Consider the following 21,916-nt stretch of genomic DNA (forward strand, 5'->3'; position numbering starts at 1 on the left):
TTCCGCAGAACCTCAAATGAGGTAGCCCCAGGGAGAAGCAGCATCCCAGTGTGTGCACGCAGGAATGTGCATGTGTGTGCGTGAAGACGTGTGCGTGTGTGCACGTGTGTGTGCAAGCTCCAGTGTGAGCTGTCTTTGGTGGCAGGGTCCTCAGCCGCACCTGTCCCGAGAGCCCCTCCGTGGCCCGCGACACCCGCCGTGGGAGCTAGGGTGAGGACGGCGAGGCGGGAAGGGTTAACCTGCACGGCGGGCGCCGAGTCCTGTGCAGGGACCAGGCAGTCGTCCCACTAATGAGAACCAGACCTCCTGCAACAGTCCTGCAGTGTTAGCACCGCTCCCCCGGGGGTGCATCTTTGTTGCTTTTCCCAAAAAGTAGGCGCGGTGTGTCTACATTTTCTCTCTTGCTTTCTTTCACTTTTGGAAACAAACAGGAGGAGCCAAGCTCAGAGAGAGAGATTCTTTATTTCTTTCCCAAATTGCCTGGATGCCTGCCCCTCTGATGGTGTCCACTTCGCTCTGTCCTGTGCCCGTGGATCCAAGGCACGACCCTGGCTCCAGGGAGCCTTCCAATCGCCTAGCCCGTGGGTAGGTGTCAGGCAAGTCAGAGATGCAGCTGGAGAGAGGCCAGGAATCAGCTAGGATCACTTACGGGTCAAAACCGGGCCAAGCGTGGCACAGGTCGGTCTTCACTTAACCCTCACCTGGCCTTCTAACGCATGGGTAAACTGAGGCACAGAGAGGTTCAGAAGCTCCCCCAGGCGGAACAGCCAGGAAGGATGTGAGCAGGAACCCAGGTCTGCCAGACCCCAAAGGCAACCCCAATGCTGGTCTCATCCCTGGTCCTGTCCCACTGCCCACCAGGGAACTCAGATCTACCATCCTTCAACACGCCTGCCGGTCTGCCTCGTAGACAGAACTGCGTCTGCCCCTGGTCCAGAGGGGCTGCCAAGCCACCAGTGTTTGTCCTGCATGCTCCCTTGCCCAGATTCACAAGTCAGATCCTGGTCAGCAAGGTCCAGGCCTCCAAGGCCGATAGCCTGCCTGTCCCTGGAGAGGTGCCCTGGGCTCTTACCTTGTCTTCTATCTCTCCTGGGTGAACTGGGCCCACCTGCAGAACCCCTGGTGCTGATGCGACTGGATGAGAAGGTATGTTAGGGGCTTGTGCTCAGCCTGGCCCATCTGAGGCCCTCAGCAGGTGGCAGTGGTGCCACCAGCATCCTTGCCCCCAGCAGGCTCCTCCCTGCTCATTCCCACACTCCCTGGTGCCCAGGTGAGGGTCAGTGCGGGGCCCCATCGAGGAAGCCTGGGGACTGACAGGTGTGTGGCTGGTTGGGCAGCGTGGGTGCAGGACCAGGGGACCCCAAGGGCAAGAGGCTACTGTCACCCCCTCCTCCGAGGCTGGTCCCCGCCCTCACTATCGGCACCCGCAGCCCCGCTTCCCCAGCTTCGGTCGTGTCTGGTACCGGCATCGTTCCCTCGGTGGAAAGGACCAGGTGCCCAGAACCAGTGGGTCCGGACCAGCAGATAGACCGGCTCAGTACCCGGCTTTCGGAAACGGAGCCTGCATCCTCCTCCCTGAAGCCCACCGACAGCCAAGCTGCTCCCCTCCGAAGGCTGGAATTTCAAACTTACACAAATATTCCAATGCTTTTCAAGCCTGTTCCAAATAGACATTTATGTTGGCTGAGGCAGTATTTTCCTTTTATTGCTGTTATGAGATTCAACATTTTTCCAGAAATAACTTCTGAAAAGTGCGCCTGGATTTTGAACACGTGTGATCCTGACGTCCGGGGAGACAGGCTTCTCAAAACACACAGGCACACACGCGTGGGCACCCACGCGACCGTGTACATCAGGGCTGCAGCCTGAAGTCACTGTGTGTTTGTCAACCCAAGGGCTTTCGGGAGGCCAGGGGCTTCCTGTGCAGGGACCAGCAGACCTCTGCCCTCTGCCCTCTCTGCCCCAGTGCTGTGGCTGCCTTTCCCAACCAGCTGATGGTGGAGGGGATGTGGCTTCGGATGCCTCATCCTCAGCTTTCTGCCCACAGGGGCACAGACCCTGCGGCAGGAGCAGTTGTTGGGAAGGAATTTAACTGCTAGCTCCTCTGAAACACTCAGGGAAACCCACTCTGCCCACGGAGCCCTGGAGTTGGACCACAGTCTCCGTGATGACTTGTCACCACTGAAGCCGTGAGTCAGAAGGCAGAGCACAGCGTCCAAACGCTCAGCATTGAATTTACGAGAACTGCTTGCGAGGCAAGAGCCTGGCTGCCTGTGACATTTTAAATCCTCGAGTAGGTCAGAAAAGGAGAATTCCGGTGGATGAGAGCGCAGTCCATCTTCCCTCCCCGCCACCCCTCCTAGCATCCAGGTGAGAGAAAGGAAGTGGAGAGAAAATGAAAATGGGATGGAAACTTTCTTTTTCCCCAAATTAGAAATGGTTTATTCGGGCCTGCTGCTGTGGCAAAGCCCCTCACCCTAGCTCGGGGCTGTATGGGCCCCTCTATGCCCGCCCCCTCGGGGCTGGAATCGCCTCCCAGGGGCTCTGAGCCCGCAATCTGCTGACCCCCAGCAAACCCTGGGCTCCCCCCTGCCCCGGCCGGCCTGGGATTTGCGAACGTGTGAAGGTATTAGCTGCCAGTTATAACTGGAACGCAGCCTAGAGGCCTCGCTTCTCCAGCAGGAAAGCTTGTAATGCAGCGAGTCTGGAGCCGGCCCAGCATTCAGAAACAGGAAGAATTAATAGGAGTAAATGTGAGCGCTGTTAGCACTCCCGGCCACGATTTATTGCCGGTGGTGGGGGGAACATTGGTTGGTGGCAGAGTTTCGTCCATTTGAATATCAAATGTAATTAATGAGTCACCAAGTGTGGGACCCCAGAAACAAGGTTCAGAAACCGCCGTTTTCAGAGACACGTGACCCTCTGGCAAGAACACACCCTCCCTCCACGCGGGGGCTGGGGGCCACAAAACCGGCTGAAACCCTGGGTGCTGGATGGCCAGGGAAATAGTGGGCGCAGCGACCAGGATGTCCTAGGCGGTGGGAAGGGCTGGGTGTCTGGGGATGGGAGGACAGAGTGTCTGGGCCATGGGTGACGTACCCAAGATGGTTTCTAAGCTGGCCCTGGAGAGAAGTGGGTGGGGCGAGGGTCGATCCTGTCTCCCCACGGAGGCTGAAAGATGTACTTGCTGCTCAGAGGAGCAGATGACCAAAAGCCTGTGGTCGGAGGTGGCCAGGACGAGGACGGGGAGCGTGTCTGCCTCCCCTACCCCACGCCTGGTTATCCTGCTCCATCGCGGGAGCAAGCCCCCTCTGCCGGCTCTCCTCCGGTCCCTCTTTGTTAATGACAGAGGGTCGGGGTTTGTGTTGTTGTTTCTCCTAATCGCCTTCGCCCCCGGAGCCAGTGTGTTCCCAGCAAAGTGCCCCCTCCTCCCCTCCCCCTGAGCTCTTTGATCTTCTGGTTTGGGTTCAGTTGTTTCGTTTTTTTGCAATTACCAGCCTGGAGGGAGGATGGCCCTGACCTGCAGCCGCAGTCTGGCAGACAGATGGGACAGGAAACGGGGAGTTTATTTCAGCCTTCGCCCCTATTCATCTTGGATAGATTACAACAGTAGCAGCTCCAAATGTCTTCATAGCCCATTTGTGATAAAGCGATGGTAACATCACACAAGAAGAGAAATGTGCAGATTAGCGATATCCGGGGAAAGACGGATTGACTGAGTGCATGGGATTGCTCTGAACAAAATCCCCTCCCTCCCTTTCCTCCCCCCTCCCCCGCTCTCAGGAAAGCCTGCTCCCTCCGTGGGGCCTGATGGCAACCCCAGTAGGGCAGGCAGGGACCTCGCTATACTCTCTCTCTCTCTGCTCTTTCCCTCCCTCCCTCTCCCTGCATTCTTTGCCTTTCCAAGTTTTTGAAAGTCTACAGGGCAACTCTGCAGCAGCCCAAATAAATCAAGCTGCCATGGTTACTTTGCAGAGGCTGGGGGATTTATATTTGAATTTCAGGAAGAGGGGCAAATCCATCACCCTGGAAAGCTGCACCTATAGATTTTAGAGTTTGTTTGAGTTATTATTGGGGGGTGGATTGCGGTGGAAAGGGGAGTTTGGAATAAAACCAAGGAGGATTGGCAAGGAAGAGCTTCTCGCTGAAGGACACGGGCACATTTATAAGCCATCAATAAGAACCATTAAGACCTGCGGCTTTCTCTTTGTTCTTTTTAAGAGGAAACACTTAGCAGTTGTTGTTCTTTGTTGTACTTTTTTAATGAGCCAAGAGAACATTGCCGTTGTCCCCGTGCAGCCCGGGGGGGAGGGGCCACAAGCTTTGTCTTTTGCATTTTTCATCTTTTTCCTTTACATGAGAACTGACAAGAAAACCCCCCCTCCCACCCCCACGAAGGAAAGCCGATCTGCCCAGGCTGGTTTCAAAGAGCTCCAATTTAGAGCATCCCCAGCGACTTCATTCCTAATCATGTTTTTACTTTCCTGGCTACCAATCGGAGACACTTCCCCCCACCCCCGTCACTCTAGTTTCCATTGATTAGAGCCCGGCTCCGAGGTGAGGGTCTGGGAGGCATGGGGGGGCAGGGGAGTGATGCGTCGACCGGTGGCTGTGGCCCTGCCTGGAGAAGGTATCCGAGGATTTGAATGACATCTCAGGGGACAGTATCAGGCTTCCAAATTCCTTTCATCCATCAGATGAGAGAACAAGCCGTGGCTTTCAGCCGGACAGGGGCTGGGGCTCTTGCGGAGTAAACGGGCTCAGGCCACACAGATAAAGAGCGTCTCCTGTTCCTTTTAAACCATTTCTGGCAAGAGTCGTCTGTCACTGACTGAGGGCTGGTGGGGGTGGGAGGGACCTCTCAACTCTGATTAAAGTAGCAAGTTCAGGGCCACAGCGGAGCCTTCCAAAGTCACCCCAGCCAGTCTTTCCCGCTTTACTTACTGGGCTTACCCCCCTACGGGGATGTATGGGGGCAGCTAGCCTCTCACTCCGAAGGAAGCCTCCCTTTTCCAAGGCAGGGATCAGGTCCAGCCTGAAAGAGCTCGGATCCCTCAGGTCTCAGCTCCCATCCATCCAGTTTCCAGGGAAGAATAGGTGCTTATTAGATACCACGAATACACACCAAGTACTGGGAGGAAACCGGGAGAGCAAGGAACTGGAAAGAGACAGGGAGCTGACGATGTGGCAAGGAGCAGAGATGCAGTGTGGCAGGAAGCATGATGCGGTGTTTGGGAAGCAGGGGTGCAGGGCAGCAGGAAGCAGGATTATACTGTAGCAAGGGGCGGGAATACGTCGTGTAGGAAGGAGGGATGCTGTGTAGCCGGGAAGCAGTGACATGTGTTGATAACCCAGACACAGAGGCTCTCCACAGCCTGGTGCACAGGAAGTGCTGGATAAACGTTCACCCATGGTCCCGACTGGTTTGACCGTGTGACCATTGGGCAGACCACCTCTCTGGCCACTTGCCACACAGGGTGTCTGTCCCTAGGCTGCCTGCTGTTAATGACATTTCGGGCCCTGAACTGGGAGTGACAGGGATGAGAAGAGCAGAAGGATGTTCCTAGCCAGACCCTGGCTAACCACCGAGGAACGGGAATCCCAGCTGACGGCGATGGACTGCCAGGGTCATGTTCCCCTGGGGCGCCCATTTCTTGGTACTGGCTCCATTCCTGGGCTGGGTACAGCCCTGGGCGGCGGAGTCCTGGGGTCAAGGTGTGGGACCATGGGAAGTCTCCAGGGTTTGGGTGTCCCTGACCTTCTCTCAGCATCCTGCCTCAGTCCAGATCCAAATTTCCCTTCAGGACCAGACTTTCGTGTGACCGTTGGGGCAGACCACCTCTCTGGCCACTTCCAGGGAGGCAGAGCCTCCTTGAGGGTGGATCCCCCCTGCTCTCAGCTCCTCCTCCTTGCAACCTCCACTGGCCTTCACCTCCAGACCCAGCGCTTTGGGGAAGCCTTCTGAGGGCAGGCCTGACAGGCGAGGACCGCGGAGCAGAGCCCGCCCACACAGTCCCGCTTCCGCCTTTGTACACCTCCAGCACCGAGAGGGATACACATTGCTTATAGGATTATTTCCTTTTAATAAAGACCCAAAAAAGTTTCCAAAGGCAAAATGACAGGCTGGTTAACTTTGTATCCCAACTCCAAAAAAGATACATTTTCCTCTTTGTAATACACTAGTTAGTGGTTACTGGCACATTACATTAACTAATTTGAGATCGAATTATCAAATTTGCTCATTGCTGCTAGCGCTAATTTGAAACCTTACAATAAAGAACGGTTTGAGAGGCACATGAAAGGACACCACCCACGGCGGCTCCAAGGCCCGTCCCCGGAGCATCACAGCAAGGCTTGCAAAGGCTTGGGGTAATTGCAGTCATGAGCCAGAGTTGATTGAAGAAAATTATACCCCAGTTTTTTACTACAAGTTTTTTTGTGTGTGGCTTTTCTTAAATTATGCGGTGAAATTCAATTACAAGGGAAGACACATATAGGACTTTTAATAACTGCAGTAAGAGCATCTTTGGGGCTCTTTTCTGCTCCGTCTTATTGGGCTGTTCACCTACAGCTTTCTCAAACTTGTTTCTGTTCTGGAGGATTTGGGGTGTTGTATATGCGTGCGTGTTTTAAGAACATTATCTGGCTCAAACTCACTTTTTTCTATTATTTATTATTCCTATTATTCCTATTCTTCTACAATTCTAAACCAGAAAATGTGGGGAAATGTAAAGCTAATACGTGTGTGTGTGTATGCGTGTGCATGTGTGTGCGTGTGCATGTGTGTGCATGTGCATGTGTGTGTGTGGTGTCTATGTGGTGGGAGGGGCATGTGTATCATTTCTTCCCCAACTCGAGGTTCTTGGCTTCGTCCTTACCAGGCAAACACTCATGGCCTTGAACTCCCCAGCAGGATAGGGACTCTCCATAACCACATTTTCAAATTGCAAGTAACAGAAGTAAATGTATAAATTCCGAGCATCATCTGGATATTCCAGGCATGCCAGAAAGCAATCCAGGGTGTTTTTCCCCCGCTTATTGAAAGATTTGCAACAATAAAAAGTAATCAAAACGCCGACAGAGCTGCAGTGGCTGCCAGCACTCTCCCCACTTTCCTTGGAAAAATGCAACTGTGAGTGAAAAATAAAGGCCCCGAGCTCTATAATTAATTCATTTACATTTTTAATGCCGTAAATGGCTACAAACATGGCGTGACATTTGAAGTGACGCCGGGAATTCTGACCCGTGAGTCCTGCTTTGATGTCTGTCGGGGAAGCTGGGGGGAGGTTACTCTTTCAGGAGCTGGGAGCAAAAACGCTTTCGGGTGACATCCCGCATGCATGGGGACTGCAGTCATCGGGGGTCTGACTGCTTCCAAGGTCTCGGCCCCATCCTCCCCGTGCAGGAGTCAGCAAGAAGGCCTGACATTCAAGGGTGAGTCAGAGGAGACCACTGTTTTCTTCTGACATTCTTGGGCATTAATTCTGGATGGTCCAGCCTCCTCCAGCCTGGGATTGTTGGCCTATGGGGTTGGGGCAAATAATCAGCCTCAGGGTCCTAGCAGAGTTAAGAGTGAAGAACCAGGCCAAGGCAGACCTGGGGGGCAGGCAGAGAAGGCCTTCAATGTGTGGGGATGGGCATCTTGCTGGCTGGTCCTTGGCTCCAGGGATGGGAAGAGGGTAGGAAGGGCTCTGAGCACTTGTCTGATTTCCCACCTCAATGGCAGTTGGGGAAACTTGAGGCCTGAGGATAATGCTAGCTTCCCCAACGTGGGGGCAGAGCTGGCTGCACTCGGGTGAGGGGGGTCTAGGGCCACCCATGTGGCACTAGAAGCCATTGTCCCTGATGGGAAGCTGTGTCTCCCATAGCTTTTGATGGCTTCTCCACTGAGCTTTGGCATCTCCTGCCCACACCTGAGGGACAAGGCAGAACTGGCAGGGTTGGACTGATGGGCCTTCTGGTCTCTGGACGGCATAGCTGAGTGCCCTGGCACGGCCGTTACCCCAGTCAGCAGTGTACCAGCCACAGGGGTATGGGTGGCCAGAAGGAAGGGAGCAGCAAGCCTGCCCTTAGAGCTGGTGCTTAACTCTCACTCACAACAGCCAGGTACCGTCTCCTGCGAGATCTACTTCCTTTTTCCTGGATGCAAAGCAAGGCAAAGTGTATGCTGATGCCCTCTACTGTCAGTTAGCAGTAAAGCAGTGCCTTAATAAAGTGCACAAGCATGCTGAGTTAAAAGAAACATCAGTTGGGCCAAGACAGGAAAATCAATTGCTGCAGGTGAGGGACCAGACTCTACAGCCGTGAGACTTTGAGTATGAGGCTTGGGCTTTGCATGGTCCAGCTCAAAGGTAGATGGGCTTGTGTGTGTGCGGTCATCTGGCTGGGGCTGCCTCCAGGGAGGCCGAAGGGCCTGTGGGCTGCTGGGCACCTGAGCTCTCAGGGAACAGGCTCATTCTCCAGGGGCTCAGGACCTGCTATCATCACCTTGGGGGACAAGATCTGCATCTGACTCTGAGCAGGGCAGGGAGAGGTCAGCAGGGTGGACTTGCCATACAAAGAAGACCTCACATTGTGAGCAACCCTCCTTGGCTCCATGCTCCCCTGGCCACACAGAGGTCCTCCTGAGATGAGACTGAGTACTTGATCTCCATCATCCCTCAAGACGCTTCTTCCCAAGGCCAGATGGCTCAGTGGCCCTGCCTACCTTAGCCTAGCCCCCACTGAGACGGGAAGAGCTCTGATCTGCCAGCCAGGTCCATAGTCCCCCACGGCACCTCTGCCACAGCTCCAAGGGGACAAAGTCAAACACTGTGCTTTGCCCTCGTCACCCAGCACAGGGGCAGCTTGGGGCATGTGTACATCATCTCGGGGTTTCACAAAGGAAGACAACGTGGGAAATCAGTGAGGGGGTGTGAGGGCAGAAGCCTGTGGAAGCATGTGGAAGTCTGCCAAAGTGTGTGGAAGCCTGTGGAGGTCTGTGGGAACCTGTGGGAGTGTGTGGGAGTGTGTGGAAGCTTGTGGAAGTGTGTGGAAGCCTATGGAGGTGTGTGGAAGTCTGTCAAAGCATGTGGAAGCCTGTGGAAATCTACGGGAACCTGTGGAAGTGTGCAGAAGCCTGTAGAAGTGTGTGGAAGACTGCAGAAGCATGTGGAAGTCTGTGGAAGCGTGTGGAAGCCTGTGGAAGCATCCTCCATGATACCTGCACCATGTTCAGGGGATTCCGTGTTTGTGCATGTGTGGGTGTGTGCACACAAGCACAGGTGCTGGTGGATATGTATGGAGCGTGTATCAGTGACCCTGGCCATTCGTGTAATGTAGGAGTGAGAGGTGTGGCGGGGGAGCATGCACGCACATGTATGTGTGATGGGGATTGTGCATGTAGTGTGTATCAGTGACTGTTGCCATGGGTGTGACACAAGAGTGAGTGGTGTGTGTGTGAGCATGTATGGTGTGTGGGTCTCTGTAAAGGCCATGTGCTCACAGGAGCATCTCCAGAGCCTAGAGACGAGAGGAAATGGACCCGGAATAAACGGTCTGTTGATTGACTCAAGTTACATCATTTTCTTCCCCTCAAGAGCCTATAAATCTCACGCTCCTTGTAAAAACAGAATTTAAAAACAGTTGTGACTCCTAGGCCAACCAGGCTCCAACTCCTGCAGCCTGCAGGCAGGTCCCCTCCTCAGAACTGGAGGGGAGGTTGTGGGGGCCACCATGCTGCACCCCAAGGCCCTTTCTGGTCTATGGGCTCCTTCCCACTGTCCAGCATCCTCCCAAACCTGGGCAGGCCCAGGGTCACAAGCAGACACCCGGAAACCCCCAGCCCCACAGCCAGGCCTTGGGATGCTTCTTCTCCCCCTGCACCCTTCTTTGATAGACAAAGAGTCTCGTTCCCCAGAAATCAGTCCCTTGGCACCATGTCTGCTCATCTGCCTTCTTCCATCAGGGCCTCTGCCCTGCTGAGGGCCTGCGGAAAAACAAAAGAAAATTCCATTTTATTTTTTAGAGTGGGGACTTCTTATGTTCCGGATTTTGTCCTTTGTGGCTGTGGTTCAGTTCACTGGCAGTGGCTCTTGTGCGTTTTCGGCTATTCTGAGAAATAAATCATGTTCCAGGCAGCAGTGGGATTGACAGAGGGCAGGGCTGGGCAGCCCCCGTCTCTCAGGAATCTCGACTGTGATCCGCTGTCGAGTTCCCAGGCATGACCAGCAGGCAGGGTCTCGTGTGTTGGCTGTGGGGCGTCCCAGCACCGCACAGGGGCTGGTTCACGGCTGGTTGTGAGCTCCTTGCTGGAGCACTGTGTGCCTTTTCAAACCTGGGGTTCTGTGAGGGTGCTTGGTGTGACTCAGCCCTCAGGGGTATGGGGCCCCCTGCACAAGCAGCCTATCCCTCACTGGTGTTGCTTGCAGAAAATCATGAAGTTGGGAACGACAGGACATCGGCCATCTGCACTTTGGAAGTTGGGCCACCTGGACTTGGAAGAACTTGGGAAAATCAGAAAGTTCAGGCGATTTTCTGACCTCCACAAGGCACACATAGCCAGAACCGGAGTACAGCCGGGACTGTGAGGGCAAGGGAGACGCCCCTGCCCACCGCCTGGGGACGCGTCTGCCTCCTACTGCAGGCAGGGACTTCTATCTTGGGATCCCCCAGGGGCCCAGGGACGACAGAGCTCGTATGAACCAGGAGAGGCCCCACCTGCCACTCACCACTGGTGTGGCCTGTGAGCCCCAGGCCAGGGAATCCCTGGGCCTCTACTGCCGGGGCTGGAAACCGAACACGCACAGTCATAAAAAGCCCCGTCAAGGGCGCAGAGGTTCCCCGGCTGTGCACTTTCCAGCAGGCCTGATTGCCCTTAATCCAGAGCAGTAAAAATGCAAGGCCCCACATCCCAGAACTTCATCAACAAAGAGGGCTTTTTCCCCAAGTATTTACAACTTCTGGCGTGGCTGGTAACAATGTGATGGCTTATGTAATGATGTCAAAGAGCCTTTTCAGCTTAGAGAGCTCCTGACGGCCGGGCTGCGGGCAGCACTGGGCGAGGGGCTCCAGGACCAGCCCTTTCTCTTCTCAGGAAACGGAAAGGGGGAGCGAGGTGGGGGGTCTCCATCCCCTCTCCCGCCCCATCATGGGGTGGGGCCGCTGGGCAGTTTGTAGCTGAAGGTTGTCTCTCGAATCAGAAGCCCGAAGGGGTGGCCGTGTCCCAACACTGGGCCAGAGGAGTGATGCCTGGTGTGGACTCAGTGGTGACAGGACTGGTCACGGCAGCCCCCAGCACCCGCACACCCTCTCTACATAACGGGTACCAGGCGGGACTTCCTTAGTGGGGCCAGCGGGGGTGGGGGACTTGGGACACCAGGGAAGGAGACGTGCTTTGCGGGGCTGCCCCTACCCTGACCTGCTCACTGGCCCCTCTCTGAGGCCCCTCCATGTCCTCCCACACCCTGCCTGCCTTCCTGGACAGTCACTGTCCCCTTCCGCCCTCTTACAATGACCTCTGAGCTACCCAAACATGCCCACGGGGCTGCTATGCTAGGGGTGGGGTCGTGAGACATAGCCTGACAGGTCACTCCTTCCTCCCTTCATTCCCTGGAGAAAGGCTGTAAGGACCACATCACCCCAGACAACAGCCAGAGAGCCTCCCCCAGGCCACCACGTCACTCCTAGGAGTGACCTCTAAGCCAGGCATGCAGACCCCACTCAAGCATTGAGGCCCCAGCAGGACAGCAGGCAGGTCTGAACCCAAGGGGCGTGTCCTCTTGACTCTGCCGTCACCCCCACACCCTCTGCTCTAGACCTGATGAGGGATCCTGGGGGCACGTGTGACTTCTCCCGGTACAATGCCAAGTCCAGGCCTGGTGGTCAGTTGTCCCCTGGGCCTCGGCCCCCAAACGCTGAGAAAGTGCCCCCGGAGAAGGATGCATGAAAGGTCTAGGTAGGGCCCACAGCCACTTTAAGCCCCTCCCTAGACCCTGGTCTCCTACCACCCTCTCCTGAGATGTAGAGGGGAGCCTCGTCTCAGGAAAGGGTCCCCTGCCCAGCCTGGAGCTGGCTCTCCCATCCACGTCTGCCCCCTCTTCCTCTGAAGCAGGCGACCCAAGCCCCAGACCCTCCCTGACAGGGAACATCTCCCAGGAAACCACTCAAGCCTGAGAGCTGCAGATGCCCTGGGGATGGAGGGTGGCCCAGAGGAGGACGAGGCGGTGGAGAGGACACCAGCCGAGAGGAAGCCCCTGGCTCTCGGGATGGGCTCAGACCGCCGAGCCGGCACAGCTGCAGGGCCGGCTCAGTCCTGCTGGGTCTGTGGCCTCCCTAGGGGACAGAGGCAAGGACACTGCTTGGGGGTGGGGGCAGCATCTCTGTCGAGGCGGAGGCGCTAACTGAGCTCCAGAGTGCATTCCTGCATGCTCAGTTGCTCAGTTGCTCAGTCGTGTCTGACCCTTTGCCCAGAGTAAAGGACACTATTTCCAAGAAAGGCATATTCTAAGGTTCTGGGGGGATGTGGCTTTAAGGGGGCCACTGTTGAACCCACTGCAGGGACCACAGTCAGCTCTCGGGCAGGATGGATGCTGCTGGGTTGGCCTGCAATCCCAGCCTGATGCAGAGGCCTGCTGACCAAGGCTGATGGACAGGGGGCCTCCCTCCTCTGCATCACCCGCCATGTCCTGTCATCACCTCATCTCTGCACCCCATCTCCACACACACGTGCACCCTCTGAGAGCTCGTCAGAAGAGCAGGAAGAAGGGTCCTGAACCCCCTGGGAGCCAGAGCCGGAGCAGCAGAAGGAGACCTGCCAGCTATGGGGACAGCTAGGCAAGGCCACCTGTCACATCACACACTAGGCAAGCCTCTGACCGCTGTCTCTGCTCCCGTGTCTCCCGCCAACCCACCAGAGGGGCAGACAGCAAGGGAGACCTCTTGGTCTCCAGGCTGGGCAGAGAGAAGGGGATCCCCTGCTCCCAGTAGGACGCTCTGGGCCTCACTGGGCCTAATATTGCCTTGGTCTTGGAGATACCATTGTTCTCTGGCCCCCAGGCTGTCGTGGGCTACTGGAGACACCCCCGCCCCCACCCCTGGCATGAGAGGGCCACTTGGACAGAGCTGGAACCTGAGAGGGCTGGGGCCAGATGCTCCCAGGTCCAGAGGGAAGACCCAGCCTGAGGACACTGCAGGCAGGCCCTGGGACGCTCTGCAGAGCTGACTCTGGGAATTTGAAATCCTTTTTGTCTTTCTGAGTTGTCACTCAACAGAGTCTAAAAGCCCAAAAGCCACCTCCCAGAACCTTGTGGGATTCCAGAGACATAGTAGCCCAGACCCACTAGAAGGAGGAGAAGCAGAGGCCATGCCCGAAGAAAGCCTGGAATTCCATGGAGCAGAAGCTCCGGGCTCCCGCCTCCACCTGGGCTCCCGTCATCTGTCTGCTTCCCTGCCTCCAGGGACATCGGCCCCGGGGTCCCCTCACCCTGCCCCCAGAATCCCGCACCCAGGAGCCACCTTGCAACACACCACCCCTGATCCACACACGGGGCTGCCCAACATGTGCGGAATTCTGTTCACCCCGACAATGTCATCTGACCTGGCGCTGATCTGCTTACTGATCTGATACTGCACTGCACACGGTGGCCACTCTGACATCTGGGGCCTGGAGCCCGTCCTCGTTTGGGAGGCCACAGCACAATGGCACGGAGGACACATGGAGGCCTGGGGGTGGCACTGACGTCCCCAGATGAGCTGCATGGGCAGTATCACCTGCTCACTCCAGAAAGAAGGACAGTGAGAGGGTCAGGGCGGACTTCTTCAGGTCCCGGGAGGTGGTCCACTCTCCCCGCTTCACCAATGGAGGTGGTGCAGGGGAGACCCAGGGTGCCCAGGGCACGGGGTTCCCTAGTCCACTGAGCAAAGGAGACATTTCACGGGAGAAAACAAGCTGGAGACCTCCGGGGTCCCTGGGAACATCCAGGAAACAGGAACAGTGGCTCTGCCAACAGGACTCCAGCAGAGAGCCCGGGGCTGCCTCTGGGTCTCATCTCAAGCCCTGGGGGGCAGCTATCTGGGGGGGCTGAGTAGTGACCTGGCTGGTCCTGGAGAAGCTTCGGGAAGCCCTTCAGCCCATCCCCACTCCCACAGCTGCTGGGGGACTCTGCTTCCTTGACAGGGTTTCTCAACCTGCAAACTGTTGACGCTGGGCTCAGACCATCTGTGCTGGGGGCTGTCCTGTGCCGGGACAGGTGTTTGCAGCATCCCTGGCTTCTACCCGCCAGATGACAGTGACCACAACTGTGCCAAGTGTCATGGTGGGGGCAAGGGGACAAAACCACCCTGGGTGGGAGCCCTCATGTCAGCCCTGCTTTCCCTGGGGGTCCGGTGGCCTGCCCAGGGTTTTCATCCCTACCCTGGCTGTGGGGCTCTTGTGAAGGCTGCTAGGAAACATGCAGAGACCCTCAGTTCAAAGGGCGGCCACCCCGGTATCCTGGCTGGTGCTGATAAGACATTGTGGACAGCTGTGTCACCAGGCCCCTCTCCAGAAGTACAACCCCTCCTTGAGGACAAAGAGGGTCCCAGGAAGAGACACGTTCTCACTGGGAGTGGGTTTTAGGGGACCCTGAAACCAGGCGAGGACTCTAGAGCCCCCAGAATAGGTAGGCTGGCTCTGCAGCTGCACAGGCTCATGGCCTCATCACCTGAGCCTCTGTGTCTCTGTTCCCCTCCTGAAAAGGGGAAGAAGCACAGATCTTGTCCCCTATCTTTGTGTTCAGACCCAGGGAGGCAGTACAGCGAAGCGTGGAGGGGGCACCCGTGGGTGGAGACCCCATCCCCTCCTCTTTCTCCAGTACCTGCTCCCTGCACCCATTTTCTGGTGGAAAAATAAGGACTGCATCCCACTCCCTACCAGCTGGCTCTCTCCCTGGAGGGCCCCCAAGCTGTCCACCCAGGCATCAAAACTCATTCCCTTAAAGCCAGGTGTGAGTGCACATTTGGGCAGAGCCAGTGTAAGGGGGACCTCCAGGTCGGATGTGGCCGGTCTGCCCAGAGGGGACCAGCATACACATGTGGGTGTGGCCCCAGCTTCAGGCTCTGAGGAGCCTGCAGCACAGCCTGGGAGACGGCACCCTGGTTCCTCTTCACCTAGGGGCCTGTTTGGAACCCAGTGTATTTACTCCTGATGGCCTTCTAAGCAGGAGGGACAGGTGGCTTTGGGGCAGGACTCCAGCTTAAGGGAGGCAGGAGCTTATGGGTCTGTCTTTAAGAGGGAGACACAGTCACATGGATGGGTGCGTCCTGGTCTCTGGGCCCTGGGGGGAGGCCCTGGGGTTGGGAGGCAGATGTCTGGCGGGTCTGAGGGCAGGGGCTTTCCTCCTGCTTCCTCACCTAAAGGGTTAAGCCACAGAGTACGACCTTCTGACCCACCACCCTCCCTCCCTCCCCCACTGCATCGCCATGTGGATTTGGGAGAGTGGGATTAGTGATGCCCTGGATGGTGGACTGGGAGGGCGGGCACCTGGCTGGCTTGTCAAGGTTGCACCTTCACCAGGCTTGGCCGGAAGCAGAGAGCTCCCCCTCGACACTTAGGACTTGGTGTGGCCAAGGCACAGAACACAGTCGAGAATTGTCCTGACCGCCACATATTCTTGGGCTTCCTTATGGCTCAGCTGGTAAAGAATCCACCTGCAATGTGGGAGACCTGGGTTCGATCCCTGGGTTGGGAAGATCCCCTGGAGAAGGGAAAGGCTACCCACTCCAGTATTCTGGCCTGGAGAATGCCATGAACTGTATAGTCCATGGGGTCACGAAGAGCTGGACATGACTCAGCGACTTTCACTTTTTTTCACAATGTAAAAGGAAAACAGAGCAAGGAAGGGCTCAAGTGAGGGGCCCTTGCAGGAGTCCTGTTCGCCAGATGCTGAGACCCCAAGAAGCTGGGGAGGCCCCAGGGCAGATGGCCACAGGCAGCCCTGCTGGGCCGGGCCAGGCATCTTTGAGAGGCCCTGGAGGACAGAGGCTCTGCTGCCCAGGCGGGCCTTCACCCATCCTACTGCTAGCCCAGTGGGCTGAGTGTTATTCTGGCTGTATGAAAATAGTACTTCCACTAAGAGGTACTAATCTGTGTGGGACCCTAGAGAAGGGCCCCTAGCCCACCCTGCTGGGTCATGGCAGCCATTCTTCCTGCTCCCACCTGCCCCCACCCCACAGGCACTCCTTAAAGCCTGTGTTGGGCTGAGTGGGGTTCTCCCAGCTGAGAAGCAAATCACCAGGCGCTGAGCTGGAGACCCATACAAGTTCCCATGGGAGGCAGGTTTGAGGCTCACTGTCCCTTTAAGACCGCGAGCCCGCTGGGCTGCCAGCATCTCTGGTTCCCGTGACAAGTGACGATGGGAGGGTCTATCCTGAGAACAACAGCTAGAATTCTCAGCCAAGAGGGGTTAAGGATGCCTTTCAGACTCTGGCCACCCACTTCACCTTGGACTTGTCAAGTCACACTGCAGCGCTTAACCCTTGCCTGGCCAGAGTCGCAGCCCTCAGCGCGCTGAATGCCAGGGGTGGTGGCCTTGAGCGGAGGACGCACATTCCACCTTGCAGCGCCGGCCTCACCCTCTCCTGGCCCTGTCTCCTCTCAGCCCCACTTTCATCAGCCTCGTGCTCCCACACAGGCCCTCCAGCCCCAATCTCCTTTGTCTCTGTTCACCCTCGTGGCGGTCACTGTCCTGACCCTGGGGTCTCAGACCTTGTCAGCCAGCCCCCAGACCCAAACTCCAAGTCAAAGCACCCCCTAGCCACAGAGCAGACACTTTTCCCACCTTCCATAGAGGAGCAGATAAAACTTCAGTTGCCAGCATGGGGTGCATGGCACATGGGTCCAGTCAGAGAAAATCACCAACTGGGAGGACTGGGGTGAGGGGTGTGGGGAGTCAGGGGTTGAGAAGCTTGTAAGGAAAAGTCAGACCCCTGAAGAACCTTCGATCTTTGGCCAGGGCAGAGCCCCCCTTTGCTGATGGGCTGAAGAGGGAGAGGCTGAGAATGCCCCCTGCCTTCCGGAGACTCTGTCACCTGCAGCTCTGGGCAGAAATGAGAGCTGCTCGCGTGTCTGCCTGGGGTCAGGGGGCGAGGAGGTAAGAGCCGGCCTTTTGTGCCCAGAGCTTGGCTTTCAGCGCACAGGAAGTGGGGCCTGAATGCCGGAGAATAGCTCTGGGGGTGGAGGGATAAAGCAACGGCAGCCGGTTTCATCTGATACGGAGGAGCTGAACCCTCACTGACAGCCCGCCACCCACCACCCACCAAGGAGGAGGAGGACACCTCTGCCCACCAGCCTGGAACGGCCTAGTGCGGGGACCCTTCCCCAGGGAGGGGCTCTCTCCCCAACCTGGGTGGGCTTCCTTGGGCCAATAACCAGGCAGCCTTCCGGGATGGGTGTGGAGCTGCTTCTTCCTACCACTCAGAACAAGGAGCCTGTGAGGGTCTTAATGCCCCCTTTATCCTCAGAGGACATGCCCATCGAGGGAATCTTCCAAACTGGAGACCCAGCCCAGAGGTGTGCAGACCACTTTGTTGAATGAACGAGTGAGTGAATGAATGAATCAGTCAATCAGTGAACAAGCAAATGCTCCAGGCTCGGTCTCCAGGCTCAGAGAAGACTGAAAAGATGACACGAATTGGGGAGGGGTGGGGGAGGGCTTCTCTGGGCCTCTTCTTTAAGAAGGAAGCCAAATCCTGAAGGAAAAACACATTTGTCCAAACCCCTTAATTAGCGGCCTAGCGGATCCCAGTGCCCGGACGCTGACGGCCCCTCGGTGGGAACGGGCAGAGTGGGCCTTTCTCTGTTGCCGGGCACCCTGGGCCGAGGCGCTGGCACAGGCGGGGAGTGTCACCCCTGGGTCCCCTGTCCTGGGCTCCAGAGGCTGTTCTGGGCTAATTGGCCCCTCATTAGCAGTCTCCCCTCCTCAGTGGAGCAGCAGCGAGCTGTCACCCCAGCTCCCCTTCGGAGCGGCTCTGGGGCTGCAGGCCTAGGGTCTTTCTTCAATTGACACAGATGTCCCCAAGTCTCAAAGGATGAGGGAGGGTGGCCCCCACAGCCGGGCAGAGACTCAACCACATCGCTGAAAAATAGGGCCTGGTTGTGGGGCTGGGCGGGCACTTCCCGGGCAGGGGACAGGCTGGAGGCCCCCCGGGCAGTCCTGGGGCAGGTCCACCTGCTCGGTCCAGCCTCGGCCGCTCCGCCCCCACCGGCTCAGCGGGGCTCTTGCTGAGGTGGCCTCTCCCTCCGGCTCGCTCCTGACCCGGGAGGTGTGTGCACTTGGAAATTGTAATTAGATTCTGTCTCACATTGTGTACTAGTTCCCAAGAAAATCATCTATTAATTGATTCCAATTACTCTTAATTGTTTCTCATACATTTCAATTAGGCGGGCCTGTAGTTACAGGCAGGAGCTCGGGGTTAGACAAGCAATCTTCGTGCTTCTGCTGGCGGCACTGGGCGGGGGTCGGGGGGCGGGGACGGAGGGGGGCGACCGAGGGGCGGGGCTGCGGGATGTGCTGAGCCCTACGCTCTGAGTCGAGCAAGCTGGCGACCCTCCGCCTTCTCGCCTTCTCAGGGCTTCAGAGCCTCCTGCCTCCACCTTGGATGGGGAGGGCAGTGTGGGTCCTCAGGACCCCCCCTCCACCCACTTGAGGAGGAAAACAGGCTCCTGGGGGTCCCTGGTCCACCCACACCCAGCCTGGGAGGGTTCCGTGGTGCACAATGTCTGAGAGAGGGGAAGAAGGGGAGCCAAAGTGGATGGGGTCCTGAAAGCTCTCATGAGCCTCAATCTGGTGTTTTTGGTTTTTTCAAAAATCTATCTTAAGTATCAAGAATTGTTTTTTTGTTGTTGTAAATACACACACACACAATAACATTAAATTTACCATTTTAACCATTTCTAAGTGTACAATAGCATTTAGTCCATTCACTGCTGCTGCTGCTGCTAAGTTGCTTCAGTCGTGTCTGATTCTGTGCGACCCCATAGACAGTGGCCCACCAGGCTCCCCCGTCCCTGGGATTCTCCAGGCAAGAACACTGGAGTGGGTTGCCATTTCCGTCTCCAATGCATGAAAGTGAAAAGTGAAAGTGAAGTTGCTCAGTCGTGTCCGACTCTAGCAACCCCACGGACTGCAGCCCACCAGGCTCCTCCGCCCATGGGATTTTCCAGCAAGAGTACTGGAGTGGGGTGCCATTGCTGGTTGTGCAACTAGTACCTCTAATTCCAGAACATTCCATCCCCCTGAAAGAAGACTTGTCCCCTCTAGAGTCCCTTCCCCCACCCCCTGCCCAGCCCCTGGCAACCACAAGTCAACTTCCTGTCTGTGGATTTCCCTGTTCTGGGTGTTTCCTGTGAATGGATTCGCAGGCCATGCTGTCATTTGTTGCTGGCTCACTTTCTCTCAACACAGTGTTCTCGAGGTTCATTTCGGTTGCAGCCTGTGTCAGGAACGTGCTCCTTTTTATGGCTGAATAACATTTCATTGTCTAATGAATCACATTTGGATTTTCTATTCATTTTCTGGAGGTATGGATTTTTCTTTGTCGTTGTTCCGTCGCTAAGTCATGTCCAACTGTTTGCAACCCGATGGACTGCAGCGCTCCAGGCTCCTCCGTCCTCTACTATCTCCTAGAGTTTGCTCACATTCATGTGCATTGAGTCAGTGATGCCATCTAACCATCTCATCTTCTGCTGCCCCCTTCTCCCTTTGTCTTCCATCTTTCCCAGCATCAGGATCTCTCCCAGTGAGGCAGCTCTTTACATCAGGTGGCCAAAGTATTGGAGCTTCAGCTTCAATAACTCTTTTTTCCTACCTTCTGGTTATTGTGACCATCTGTGTTCAAGTTTCAGTTTGAATGCCTATTTTCAGTCCTCTGGGATGATGGTCGAGGACTGGAAGCACTGGGTCCTATGATCCACCTACTACATATGGTCCCCAATTTTATGACAGCCTGACTTCCCATTTTTTGACTTTATGATGATGCAGAGGTGATGGTGTTCAGTAGAAACTGTACTTCAAATTTTGAATTGTGATCTTTTCCCGAGTGTCGATAGGGTGTAAATAGTCTCTCTTGTAATGCTGGGAAGACCTGAAGTTCTCGGTTGGCCCCGTAATCATGAGGGTAAATACACTTACGGCCATTGTGTACCCAGACAGCCATGATGATTTTCACTATTGGTACAGCATCCGATGAATTATATGAGATATCACTACTTGATTATAAAATAGGCTTTGAGTGAGATGATTTTGCCCAGCTGTAGGCTGGTGTGAGTGTCCTATTAAGGTGGGCAAGACTAATCTGTTATGGTCAGTAGGTTAGGTGGATGACAAGCACTTTTGACTTACGAGGGGTTTATCAGGTCTTCACCCCATCATACGCTAGGAAGAATCTGTCATCTTATAGTGACAGAGCGTTAAAAGTAACCTTGCAGCAGGGCTGGTGGCAGGAGGACCAAGGTGTCCTGCAGCGGCTGGTGCCTGTCCTTCCGGGGATGGTGGGAGGCCCTACAGGAGCATCAGGGAATCCCCATGGCAGGGAGCTGTCTGGCCTGGGAATCCCAGGGCCCTGTGTGCTCAGCAGATGCAGCAGAGGGGCTGGTCCCCACCAGAGGAAGGCTGGCAGGGCCAGGGTCAGCAGCGTGGATGGGGAAGGGGGATCCCGAGGCTGTATCTGGGCCCACAGACTCTAGGACCCAGACTCTGGAGCACTTCCTGGCTTCCCAGAGGTAAAGAATCCACCTGCCAGTGCAGGAGATGCAAGAGATGTGGATTCAATCCCTGGGTTGAGAAGATCCCCTGGAGAAGGAAGTGGCAACCCACTCCAGTATTCTTGCCTGGAGAGTTCCATGGACAGAGGAGCCTGACGGGCTACAGTCCCTGGGGTCGCAAAGAGTCAGACACGACTAAGCGCTCCTGGCTTCCCTAGCTCACTTTGGGACTATGGGAACAGGGGGCTCAGACCTGAGCCACAGGGTTAGGGAGGAGAGACCTGCCTCTGGAGCACATTTCCCCAGAGGATTCTGGAACCTTCTTTGCCAGAAGCTATCATGGTCCAGGTCTCGGGTGTTGAGTCCAGCTGACTTGGTGCTTGTTCTATGAAGAGCTGTGTGACTAGGCCGCCTGCCATGCTACACATCTGCTTCCTCACCTGTTGAATAGACACAGTTCACAGAGCAACCCCACACCTGAGTCTAGGGGGTCTCCAAGGCTTCGTGTCATGTCAGACGTGGAGCTCCGGACACAGAGATGACAGCTGACGCATGGGGCATCTCATGGCTGGGAGCTCCCCCTGTGAAGCGCTCCAGCTCCTGCTCCCCAGCTCCAGGCTCAGGAGCTCAAGCACAGGCCGAGAGGGTTGCCAAGGGCAGTGGTCTGCCTGAACCTGGCCCAGCCCTTCTCTGAAGGGCACATAAACGTCATCCCTGAGGTCAATCCTGAAGTCCAGATGGCCAGGCCAGGTCCTCCAGTCCTGGTCATCACAGTGTCCCCAAGTTTCCCGGGTTTACCATCATCTGATCTCATCCCTCCAGCTGGCTGGAGACTGCCAGTTCCCATGGTGGGGAAAGAAAGACAGATGCAGGATGGGCCCGCCAAGCCCACCAGGCCCATGAAGCTGAGGCCACGAGGCTCCAGGGTGGGAGGAGATGGCCAAGAGCCACCTGGGCACAGTCCCCCACCCCCTGTTCCCCCACCACCACCTTGGCTGCCTCCATCTTCACTTGAGGTCTCCACACCCCACTTCCAGCTCTGCCATGGACAGTAATCCAGGAAGGAATCACAGGGAAGCTGGCTGCCACCAGTCACTCATAGCTAGCTCTACCTCTCTACCCACACCCATTCCACAGACGAGGGCGTCCACGAGCTATGCCCTCCACCCACTGCTTCTGTCCCCAACCCCGGAAGAC

General features: G+C 56.3%; 1 protein-coding gene across 5 annotated transcripts in view; it reads left to right on the forward strand.

Moving 5' to 3' along the window:
- PRDM16 (PR/SET domain 16) overlaps positions 1–21,916 on the forward strand; it is a 336,220-nt gene that overhangs the window by 219,860 nt on the left and 94,444 nt on the right. The window lies entirely within an intron of this gene.

This window comes from Bos grunniens, chromosome 16 (genome assembly GCF_055505025.1).
Source record: "Bos grunniens cultivar Pamir isolate PY7600 chromosome 16, Bosgru_T2T1.0, whole genome shotgun sequence".
Taxonomy (NCBI): Eukaryota; Metazoa; Chordata; class Mammalia; order Artiodactyla; family Bovidae; genus Bos; species Bos grunniens.